This window comes from Mauremys reevesii, linkage group 15, assembly GCF_016161935.1.
Source record: "Mauremys reevesii isolate NIE-2019 linkage group 15, ASM1616193v1, whole genome shotgun sequence".
Lineage (NCBI taxonomy): Eukaryota > Metazoa > Chordata > Testudines > Geoemydidae > Mauremys > Mauremys reevesii.
In genome coordinates, this window is record NC_052637.1 from 9922995 (window position 1) to 9934995 (window position 12001).

The 12001-nt window shown below is 44.2% G+C and overlaps 1 pseudogene; it reads left to right on the forward strand.

The window, feature by feature from the left end:
* Window positions 1-7418: 7418 nt before the first annotated feature.
* LOC120383612 lies at window positions 7419-8226 on the forward strand (annotated as a pseudogene).
* Window positions 8227-12001: the final 3775 nt, after the last annotated feature.

The following is a 12001-nucleotide window of genomic DNA, read 5'->3' on the forward strand; positions in this document are numbered from 1 at the left end:
CTTATTATTTTTAATATTTGGTACTGTATTCATCCCCAGTGTCTCTTTTTAGCTACACTGGTTAAACATAAGGATGAATTTGTTCCATTTAGGCTCTGAAGCAACAAAATATTTAATTTAAATGGTATTAAATCTTGAAGTCCTTGAGCTATATTGTCCTCTCCATTATACCAGATTTATGCCACCATAATTCCACTGATTTCAGTGAGGTTACACCACTGAAAAAATGGTACAATGGGATGGACAGTTTTTACTCTGTCTTCAATCAAGCAAAACTCACAGTGGAGGAAATTCTGATCTCGGGGATGAAGCCAAAATAATTCCAATGACTTCAGCTTTACTCTGGTGTTATTGAGATCCCAGTCTGGCCCAACCACAGTCTTGCTTGATTAAACACTTATAAGTATAACAAAATTTGGCTCCTAGATAGTCTTGTTCAGCAATTTATAACTATAGATCAATACATCAGCTGGATATATTCCAAACCCAGTTGTCTTCTTTCACATACCTTGGAGAAAGGCAAAAATCCTACCCAGAAATACTGACCTGGATACAATACATGATGTGAATATTACTCTCATTCACAACAGGCATCTGACCCCAAAGCATCTCAAAGGTGGTAAGAAAAATAAGCCAGCACACTGCTTTGGCCTCACTCTCGGAGAAGGCAGGCCCTGTGCAGATTTTGCAGAGCTGCCATTTTTCCACCAAAGATAGGTAAGAATAATATTGGGTGTGTTCTGAAGGCAATATAAATGAAAACTCTCATGTAGGAGAAATGACAGCAGCCCTACACATTCCTCAAATGTCACAGTGATGGATATAGTTCAGACCTCTGTTGATTTTGCAGAATATGTAATTGTTGTGTTAATTTTTCCATAACCAATCTCCCATATTGTTTTTTAATCATTCCTTGAAGGTTGGACTATTTTTCTTTACCCATTGACAGGTTACTAATAGCTGAGCAGTTACTAGCAGATCAGAGGTTAATTTTTCATTTCCTTTTGTGTGACCATTTTCACCAGGAAGCCCCAGGACGATTACCAGAAGGTTATTAGATCATAAATATCCAACAATGGGGTCATTTTGTTACAGATTGCTTCCAATACTCTCTAATGACTGGACATGTCCAACGCATCAAATCTCCTCTTTCACCACAATTTCTCTAACATTTTCCCCATTTAGTCTGTATATATATATTTTAACCTGGCTGTGTGAGGCACCATTCAAACAGTATTTTTAACAAAAAATTCTTGGATTGTGCTACAGACTGAGGTTGGTGGTCCTCTTTTCCAGATTAAACCCCATTCCTCTGCACGTCTGTTTTTTTAACTGTTCCTCATAGGTCAGGTTATCTAAACCTTTGATCATTTTTGTTGGTCTCCTCTGAACTCTCTCCAATCTGTCCACATCTTTCTTAAAGTGTAGCACCCAGAACCGGACACAGTACTCCATGTGAGGCCTTACCAGTGCTAAGTAGAGCGAGACAATTACCTCCCATGTCTTACATATGACACTTTTTTTAATACACCCCAAATGACATTAACCTTTTTCACAACTACATCACATAGTTGACTCATATTCCATTTGTGATCCACTCTAGTCCCAAGATCCTTTTCAGCAATGCCACCACCTAGCCAGTGATTCCCCATTTTGAAAAACATCCAATCTTGATTTGAAAGTTGTCAGTGATAGAATTGACAATAGTAATTAATAATAAACTAAGTGAGATATTCAAAGGAGATTAATGGAGCTGGGCACTCCTCTCCTGTTGAAAGCCAGACACACAAATCCAGTAGGTTCCTTTGAATATTCCAGTTTATCTGGATAATGAGAGCATGCAGTTACGTTGTAATAGATAAAACAATATGAATGGTAGAAACTCACCTTCCTCACACCATAGACCATTCATCACCTGCTGCTGATGAGACTTCGCCATGGGCAGGTCATTCAAGAATTTTCCTCTATAGCACCTTGTACCTTTCCTCTGAATCAGGTGGTACTGGCCAATGTCAGGGACAGAATACAGGACTGAATGGTCAAAATGACTGACCCAGTTAGACAGTTCCTATGATAAGCAAATGCTGTCAAATAAAATTGCGGTGAATGTTATACCCCCATCAACTCATACACATTTAATTTAGTTTTAATTACTCATTATTAAAGCAGGTCAAAAATGAAAATTATATTTTTGTGGAGAATGCCATTCTTTTGTTTTCATTGAAACATCCCATAATATTCCTTTTGGATGGGCGTTGGGCAAAAAAATGACACTGGGAACTGAAAAGTGTTTGATTTTCAATAACCTTCTCTAGTAAAAATGCCAGTTTATAGTAAATATGTTCTAGTTTTGGGAAAAGATTTCTGATTTTGAAAATTTCCCCCCAAAAGCCTGAAAAAATATACAAAAAAGTTTTCCATCTCCAGGTTTTTTATAAAAAACAGAGCCAAAAACAGCTTCCCCCCACCAACAAACAAAAAGCCATAAGTTCAAAATGATTTTTTTCCACACCACAGTTATTTTCAATGACAAGTAATCGTGGATTGCCACAGACTCGCAGGGGCGAAAGAAAATGCAGGCCTGTTACTTACCAGGCTGCACGTGGCAACAGACTATATTGGTAAGGGATGCAAGGAGAGTGTGGGTCACGATGCAAACTGCAGAAACACACACACACACACACACACTAAACTTAATCAATTTAAAAGTTTTATTGGGGATAATTACAAGGGGTAAGGGAGCAGTGTATGATTAGCTAATAGAGTTAATGAAACTTAAAACACACAATGACTAAAATATCTACTAACAATATTTATAAACAAAGATGTAGCATTTAGTAATAACTGATACTTACAAATACAAACCAACGCATAACGACCGGCAAACGTAGAAGCTCTGTTTGAAACACGTGAGCTGAGAGAGAGGCTTCGAGGTGATCAGGCTCGGTTACGGGCATACACAGAATACAAGGGTATACACAGAATACACGGGTATACACAGGATTCGTTTTTCTTTCTCCTCTCCCTGCCTGCACATGGCAGACACGCCATAAAGTACCCACTATGACATCATAGAAGTGTCATAGGGGACAGGGCCCAAAACCTGTTTGTGTTCGTTTCTGATTGGCACAAGCAAAGTTTACACCACATAGGGGAGCAGGTGCCTTAAAGTCTGGCTTTGCCCCCAAAAGGTGAGGAAATGCATATTGGTATAGAATGCGTACAACACTGAATGACAAAAGAAGAGGCCAGGGCAATACTGGTATGGCAAGTTCTACAGGATGCAGACAGGAACTCATCTCAACAGTAATTTTTCTTAGAAAGGCTGTTTTGACAGGAAGATATTTTTGAGCATCTCCACTAATTATGAATTATCCTCCACATTGTAATCGTTAACCCCATTGGATGGTTGACAAACTGTGGAATGGAGCTGTGAAGGGACTGAACAAAGTCAGGGGAATGGTTGGGATCAGATCTCAGGACACCTTGACCCTTAGCTTTTTAATAATTAATTATCTGAATGTGGCACCTGATATGAGAGGCCCATTATATTACATAAAACACACACTCCACCCCAAGGAGCTTACAGTAGAAAAGACAGGCAAAGGGTGGGAAGGAATGACTTTCCCAAGGTAACATAGCAGGTCAGCGGCAGGGCTAGGAATTGATGCCAGATGTCTGGAGTACAGTCCTGTGTGCCCGCAGTGTTTCCTCCACAATCTTTCCTCTACACTCTGCTGCCTTGTTAGAATTGTGATTATTTTAGTTTCTGGAAACTCTTCAGGGAAGTAGAGGGGAAGAGAAATTAACTGTTGCTTCTGGGCTGTTGAGGGCTCCAGGGAGTGAGTCCCACAAGGCCTTAGAAAACAGACATGGATAAATCGCCTTCCCGCAGCACCAAAGTTTTTGACACACAGCTCATCTGCAGACAGCACAGATCTCAGTGTATTTCCAGCATCTCAGCCTCAGTGTTACGGGGGAACGGCCTCTCATAGTACAGTGATAAGGGTATTAGAAAGAGAGATTGATCAATAGAGCAGTTTGCAAGGGGCTAGAGAGAGAGGGGAAATTAATTGCCGTATGTAGCTGGAGGAGAAAAAACATCTCAGTCTGGGAGGATTCCACACCAACACCGTAAGTTTGCTCTTGCAATTAAATATATTTGGGAGTTACAGAGTGGGTCTTTAATAACAAAACTGTAAATGACAATACATATTTTTTTCAGAGTTTCACTCTTAGCTCAATTTGAGCATGGGAAACGAAGTAGTCCCAAGCAGTTACCTTAGGAAAGAGAGAGCAGAATATCTGTGCCTCAGTTTCCTTCTCTTGGGAGTGTGGGAATTGATCAAATAGACACACACATTTTTTAGAATGGATTGAGGAGTTTACATTAAAATTGTCCAAAAATTGTGACAAACGTTTTCAGCTCTTTGTTAGTTTTCTCTCTGTATACATTAGTTTGTTGTTATTGCTCACTGTCTGCACTTTTCTCTCTCAATTCACTTGTTTTTACTTCTCTGTCAGTTTGTGTTAGTTCTGTGTTTCTCTCTCACTCTCTGTAAATTTTCTTTTCTTACTTGTGTCTTTCTGTTAATTTGTTGTTGATATCTATCTATCTATCTATCTATCTATCTATCTATCTATCTATCTATCTATCTACATCAGGTTGTGTCTAGTTCTCAGTTTATTGTTACTCCTGTCTTTTACACATTGAGTCTAGAGGGCTAGAGTAGTGGGGACGAGGAGTGAGGACTTCTGGGTTCTATCGCCAGCTCTGGGAAGGGAGTGAGGTTTAGTGCAGGGGAGGGCAAATTTTTTGGCCTGAGGGCCTCATCAGATTTTGTAAATTGTATGGAGAGCCTGGCCCCCACCTCCTATCTGCCCCCCGGACTCCTGCCCCATCCATCTCCCTCGTTCACTGATGGGCCCCCTGGGATCCCTGCCCCATCCAACCACCCCTTCGCCCTGTCCCCTGACCACTGCTGGAACCCCTGCCCCTGACTGCCCCCAGCCAACCCATCCAACCCTTCCTCCTTTCTGACTGCCCCCCCGGGACTCCTGCCCCCATTCATCCCCCTGTTTCCCTTATGACCTCTCTGCCCCCTATCCAGACACCTGCCCCCGACCACCACCCCAAACTCACCACTCTCTATGCAACTGCCCCCAACCCGCTTCCTACCCCCTTACTGCACTGCCTGGAGCACTGTTGACTGGCAGCGCTACAGCTGCGCTGCCCCACTAGAGCTGGGCCACACTGCCGCCACAGCTACCACACAGCTCAGAGCACCGTGTCAGGACGGGCACTGCAGATTTGCTGCCCCAGGAGCTCACAAACCTGCTGCCCAGAGCATTTCTTCAGGGGAGAAGGGACAGCAGGTGAGGGGCAGGGGCCTAGCCTCCCAGGCCAGGAGCTCAGGGGCCAGGCATGACAGTTCCACAGGCCGGATGTGGCCCAAGGCCGTATTTTGCCCAGCAGTGGTTTAGTGGGTAAGAGTAGCGGGGGCTGGGAGCCAGGCCTCCTGAGTTTTATGTGTGGCCCTGGGCAGAAATTCAGTCAAGGGTGGAGAGGAGAGGAACCAGAACTGGCGGTTCTATTTCTGTCTCTCATAAGGACTCTGGGGCAGGTACCCCTCATAACTTGAAGCTGAGTGCTTAGGGCACTCTGCTGGCTTGTGACAAACTCAGGTTCAATTCCTCCCTCTGACTGATGATGAGAAAGGATTTGAATTCCTACTTTACAGGAGAGGGCCTGAGCTTCTAGATTCTAGCCAGGGTTACATGGTTCCCCTTCTTCTTCTCTAACCACTCAATTAAACTCCTTCCCAGAGCTTGGAAGAGAACCCAGAAGTCCTGACTCCCAGTTCGCCCCCTGCACTAACCAACTAAATCCAACACCCCTCCCGGAGCTGGAAATACAGGCCAGGAGTTCTGGCTCTACCCACTGGACTCAACTTCCTCCCAGAGCTGGGAACACAACTGATGTGTCTCGACTCCCAGTCCCCTCCTCTAACCACTACATCAGACTGCATCTCAGCCTCTCCACTGCCATCAGCAATGACTGCTGCGAGTGACAATGGAGAGTCATTGGGCCAGCGAACGTGTGTGAGAGATTCTCCTGCGTGGGGCACTCACCTGGTGTCTGGAAGAACCAAATTCAAGTCCCTGCTCCAATGACTATTTAATTATTGATACAAAGTGGAGCAGCTTCAACAGGAGAGACTAAGAATGTCTCATTTCAGAACAATTTTGGTTAGAATTTCAGCTAGAACAGGGGACGGGGCGTCAGGACTCCTGGGCTTTATTTCTGACTCGAGTTCACTGTGTAAATATGGCTGGCTGGGTTCAGTCACCTCCATGCGAGATTCTGCTCCCAGTTAGAGAAGTATAAATGGGGAGTAATTTCATGGCATGCAGTGAAATTACCTCACATTCACAGCAGTGCCCCGACAGTAGAATCTGGCCAGGCAGTCCCCTGATTCCCCTTGGTACACTGAGGGTAGCAACATTTATAAACTGTTATCCAGAGTTCGCCCACCCCGGGGTGTCAGAGGTATACAGATACCTCTAAAGCAATTGTTCCTGTTTCTCCTCTCCATCACCCTGGTGTAAATTAGGAGTAACTGTACTGGAGACCATTGAGATTATTCTATTTTCTCTCACCCCAGTGAAAATCAGGAGTAACTCCATTATTTTCTACTGTTTTCCCTATCCTCATTCCCATATTACACCAATCCTCACAAGGTAAGGGTCTGACTCAAGGAAATTAAGGTTGTTTTCACAAAACGAGAGTTAGTTCATTGATCTAATCATGGCCTTGCTCTTGTCATCCCCTACCCCCTGTCGAAGAAAAACTTAGTTCTCGCTTTTTGTTTGGGTGCAGCAAGATTAAATACTTTATTATTTCTCCAGTAATTACCATGGAGGGAGAGAGTGTCATAGGACACAGGGTCCTGGACAGGTCTCTCAACTGGTAAACAATTACATCAAGCCTTTATACCTTTGTTACAGACAATTTCTAGCAATCATGGAGACAGTAAAAAGCAACAAATACATTTTGTTTATACATAAGCTTTTCTGCTATCTCACTAGAAAAACAAGACTGCAAGACTGCATATTGCAAGCTCGTAATAACTTTCACCCAATTCACTCTGTCTTACATTATCTTGCTTCCTCACGTCACCAGGGTCACAGTTAGCCTAACTCATGCTAACTAACATTCATTAAGATCTTTTCAAAACCTTGTTAATTATTTACTGGCTTCCACACCCCCACCCCAGACACCACCACACGATGTTCTGGGAAAGAAAATGTCCAACCGAACCACCGTGACCGAGTTCCTTCTCCTGGGATTCTCTGACGTTTGGGAGCTGCAGATTTTGCACTTTGTGGTGTTTCTAGTGATCTACCTGGCAGCCCTGATGGAGAATCTTCTTATCTTCATGGCTATAGCCTTCGACCACCATCTTCACACCCCCATGTATTTCTTCCTGATGAATCTGTCCATCCTAGACCTTGGCTCCATCTCTGTGATTGTCCCCAAATCCATGACCAACTCCCTCATGAACACCAGATCCATTTCCTATGCTGGATGTGTTGCCCAAGTCTTTTCCCTCCTCTTCTTGTTGGGAGCAGATTTTTCCCTTCTCACCATCATGGCATATGACCGATATGTCGCCATCTGCCAACCACTGCGCTGAGACAATATGGAACAGCAGAGCTTGTGTCCAAATGGCAGCCGGTGCCTGGATCAGTGGGATTCTCTACTCTGTGCTACATACCAGGAACACGTTTGCATTGACATTCTGTGGAGGCAACATGGTGGATCAGTTCTTCTGTGAAGTCCCCCAGCTCCTCAAGCTCGCCTGCTCTGACTCATATCTCAGTGAAGTTGGGGTTCTTGCATTTAGTGTGTGTTTAGTCTTAGGCTGTTTTGTTTTTATCATTGTGTCGTATGTCCAGATCTTCAAATCAGTGCTCAGAATCCCCTCTGAACAGGGCCGGCATAAAGCCTTCTCCACCTGCCTCCCTCACCTCATTGTGCTCTCCTTGTTTGTTTGCACTGGGGCCTTTGCCTACCTGAAACCCACCTCCAGCTCCCCATCTGCTCTGGATCTTGTGGTGGCTGTTCTCTATTCCGTATTGCCACCAATCATGAATCCAATTATCTACAGCATGAGGAACAAGGAGATGAAAGCTGCCCTGAGGAGACTGACTGGGTGTAGGTAATTCACCAAGAATTAATTTCTGTCTTTATCTAATAAAAGTTTGCTTACTTAGTATCTGCTCATTAATGTCAGTGATTTGCATGACCACACAGCTTGCACACAATCAGGTCTGATTCTAATCTCTGTGGCACCAATGCAAACCCAGATTAACTCCCCTGATGTCACTGCTGCTGGGGTGATTTACACCAGTAGAAAATCTGGTCCAGTTGTGGAGTTAAATGGGTTTAAATTGTGTGCGAGAGAGGAATCAGACTTTTATTCTGTGCCAAAACAATATACATTCCATTGCTTGGCCATGTGCACTCATTCCATGGCCACTGAAAGCAATGATGAGAGATGTTTTGCTTGTATGTATAAATCAGGAATGGCTTCGTTGGTACCAGAGGAGTCAGACTGGTGTAAGACTGGGGTAGGTGAGAAGACATTTTGGGTAGATCTTCAGCACATCAGTGTAGTTCTGTTGACTCTGGTGGCACTAATGCAATTTGCAGCATCTGTGGATCTGACCTACTACTTCCAATGGAGCTGCATAGCCATTGCCACAACCTGGGGACTGGGTTCATTTTCTTATAAACCACCATTTGTGGTCTAACCACTAGAGAGGGACAAGGAGCCAGACTGTGTTAGCCTGGCTCACATATACATTCTCTGTGGGAGAAATGGAGAGACTGGCTAGAAATTTCCAGGGAGGTATCTAAACAACAGCAGGGCAATGTTCTGGGGCAGCCTCCCAATAGGAGTTGTGGGAGGCAAATGACTGAATTAGTTTGAAGAGCGAGATGGGCACATATCTGAGTGGGATTGTATGATGGGGCTGCTTGTGATGGTGGGGGTCCAGGCTCAAGAGCCTTGGGGCTCATTTGCTGCATATGTCTTATGTTTCTAAAAGCTCATGTTTCAGGGTTTCATCTGGCCACTGGCAGGTTTAAGGAAGGGATTCCTCCACCCCACCCATGTTTTTTTTTAAATCTCTGAAGCATAGGGGCACCCCTACCTGGACAGGATGTGACAAGGCTCTGAGCTGTTCTTTCTCATTCAGGAGCTGGCTTGGTCTTGCCCACATAGAATATTAGGATTGAAAGGGACCTCAGAAGGTCATCTAGTCCAACCCCCTGCTCAAAGCAGGAACAATCCTCAGATTTTTACCCCAGTTCCCCAAATGGTCCCGTCACAACCCTGGGTTTAGCAGGCCAATTCCCAAACCACTGAGCTATCCCTGCCCCCACTAACTGCTTGCCATGTGAGGGTCAGGAATTTCCCCCCCAGTCAGATTGGCAGGGAACTTGGGGGAGGTGGGGTTCACATTCCTCCGCAGCATGTGGTGTGGGTCACTTGCCATGATTTTCTGGGTGTATCTCAATCATTTTCCTGCCATTGCGGGGCCTTCAGGCATTAATGCACCTCAGTCTCTCCTATGGTCTGCCAGTGGCACAGAACTGTCTAGTCTCCTGAGAGCTGTGACACTTTGGTCTAATTTCAGTGGTTCGGATTGGTCTGTGGGAGCAGGTCAGACTGGATGATCTGGTCATTCCTTCTGGCCTTGAACTCTATGACTCTATCCTGACATGGAGGACAGGTGGACTTGGAGGAGATCAAGAGGACCAGACCTCTTGCTCTAGCACCATATCTGGTGTGCAACACTGCTGCCAGATTCAGCACTAATACATGTATGCCCACGACAAGTGTTAGGATATAGATAGTCAGGCCTGTTGCAAAGGCCTATACTTTAATAATTTAGGTGTATTCTTATCACTTAGCTAGTTATAGAGGTATAAAAAAAAGAATCAAATCACTGTCTGCCGGTGTAAGGGTCTTCTCTCACTGTGACAGTCTGAGGCCCTGGTTTTAGGCTAAGCCTTTGGCTAAGCAGCAGAGGCAGCTGGGAAGTGAATGGTCACATCCTCACATTCCAAACTAGTCACATTGAAATAAGGTGCTATTGGGCTATTAGGAATACAATCCTGCCCTGATATTCCTATCACCTCCAGAGAAAGGGAAGAGCCTAGAAGATGTAAAAGGAAACTTAGTTTGATAGCGTCCTGTCTGGCAAGAACTCACTTATCAATTGCTGGGATGTAAAATCCTCATTTCTGTATTGTTCTACCACTGTAGTCTCCACTTCCCTATTGTTTGTCTGTAAAATCTCTGTCTGGTTCTGTGATTGTTTCTGTCTGCTGTATAATTAATTTTGTTGTGTGTAAACCAATTAAGTTGGTGGTATATAATTGGTTAAACAAGCATGTTACAATGTGTCAGGATTGGTTAGCTAAATTTCAGTAAAATGATTAGTTAAATTATAGCTAAGCAAAACTCCAGTTTTACTAGATAGTCTGCAGTCAATCAGGAAGTAAGGGAGGGAATGGGAAGAGGGAATGGGGGTGGGGAAATTGGAATCATGTTTTGCTAAGGCGCGGGGAATGGGAACAGGGACGCAGGCAAGGCTCTGTGGTGTCAGAGCTGGGAAGGGGGACACTGAGGAATGAAACTGGAATCATGCTTGCTGGAAGTTCACCCCATTAAACATTGAATTGTTTGCACCTTCTGACTTTGGGTATTCTTGCTCTCTGTTCATGCAAGAAGGACCAGGGAAGTGAGTAAGTGAAGGAATAAGCCCTCTAACAACAAGGTAAAGGCTCAGTCAACATACAGGATCCTGTGCCTTCAGCTGACATAAAGATGCCACCCCCACAACTTCTCCTTTTATACATTGATAGAAACAAATTACATATTACACCCCAGACGTTCTTAATTACCAGCCCTACAACTTGTACCAGCTGAGTCAAACAAAACATCCTCAGCCATTATCCTGTCCTCCCCTCCTTATTTTATGAGGGGTCAGTGTGCTCCTGTATCATCTCTTGGAAATTGGTTTACGAGGTTATTTGAGAGCTCTGGTTGTTCTTGTACTATCCTCTCCAGTCAGGAATGTGCTTACTTGGGAAGTCAATACCTGGTGTGCTACTATTCTGCCAAGGTCAGGTCTACTTTGTTTTGCAGCCTTTTGTTCATACTATTAGACTCATAGACTCATAGACTTTAAGGTCAGAAGGGAACATTATGATCACCTAGTCTGACCTCCTGCACAACGCAGGCCACAGAATCTTACCCATCCAGTTCTTATTGAAGTCCTCAAATTGTGGTTTGAAGACCTCAAGCTGCAGAGAATCATCCAGTAAGTGACCCATGCCCCATGTTGCAGAGGAAGGCGAAAAACTTCCAGGGCCTCTGTCAATCTGCCCCAGAGGAAAACTCCTTCCCAACCCCAAATATGGCGATCAGTTAAACCCTGAGCATGTGGGCAAGACTCACCCACCAGCACCCAGGAAAGAATTCTCTGCAGTAACTCAGATCCCATCCCATCTAACATCCCATCACACACCACTGGGCATACTTACCTCCTGATAATCAAAGATCAATTGCCAAAATTAATTGCCAAAATTTGGCAATCCCATCATACCATCTCTTCCATAAACTTATCAAGCCAGATAAGTCTTTTGCCCCACTAGTCCCCTTGGAAGGCTGTTCCAGAACTTCACTCCTCTAATGGTTAGAAACCTTTGTCTAATTTCAAGTCTAAATTTCCTAGTGTCCAGTTTATACCCATTTGTTGTTGTGTCCACATTGGTACTAAGCTTAAATAATTCCTCTCCCTCCCTAATATTAATCCCTCCAATATATTTATAAAGAGCAAGCATATCCCCCTCAACCTTCTTTTGGTTAGGCTAAACAAGCCAAGCTCTTTGAGTCTCCTTTCATAAGACAGGCTTTCCATTCCT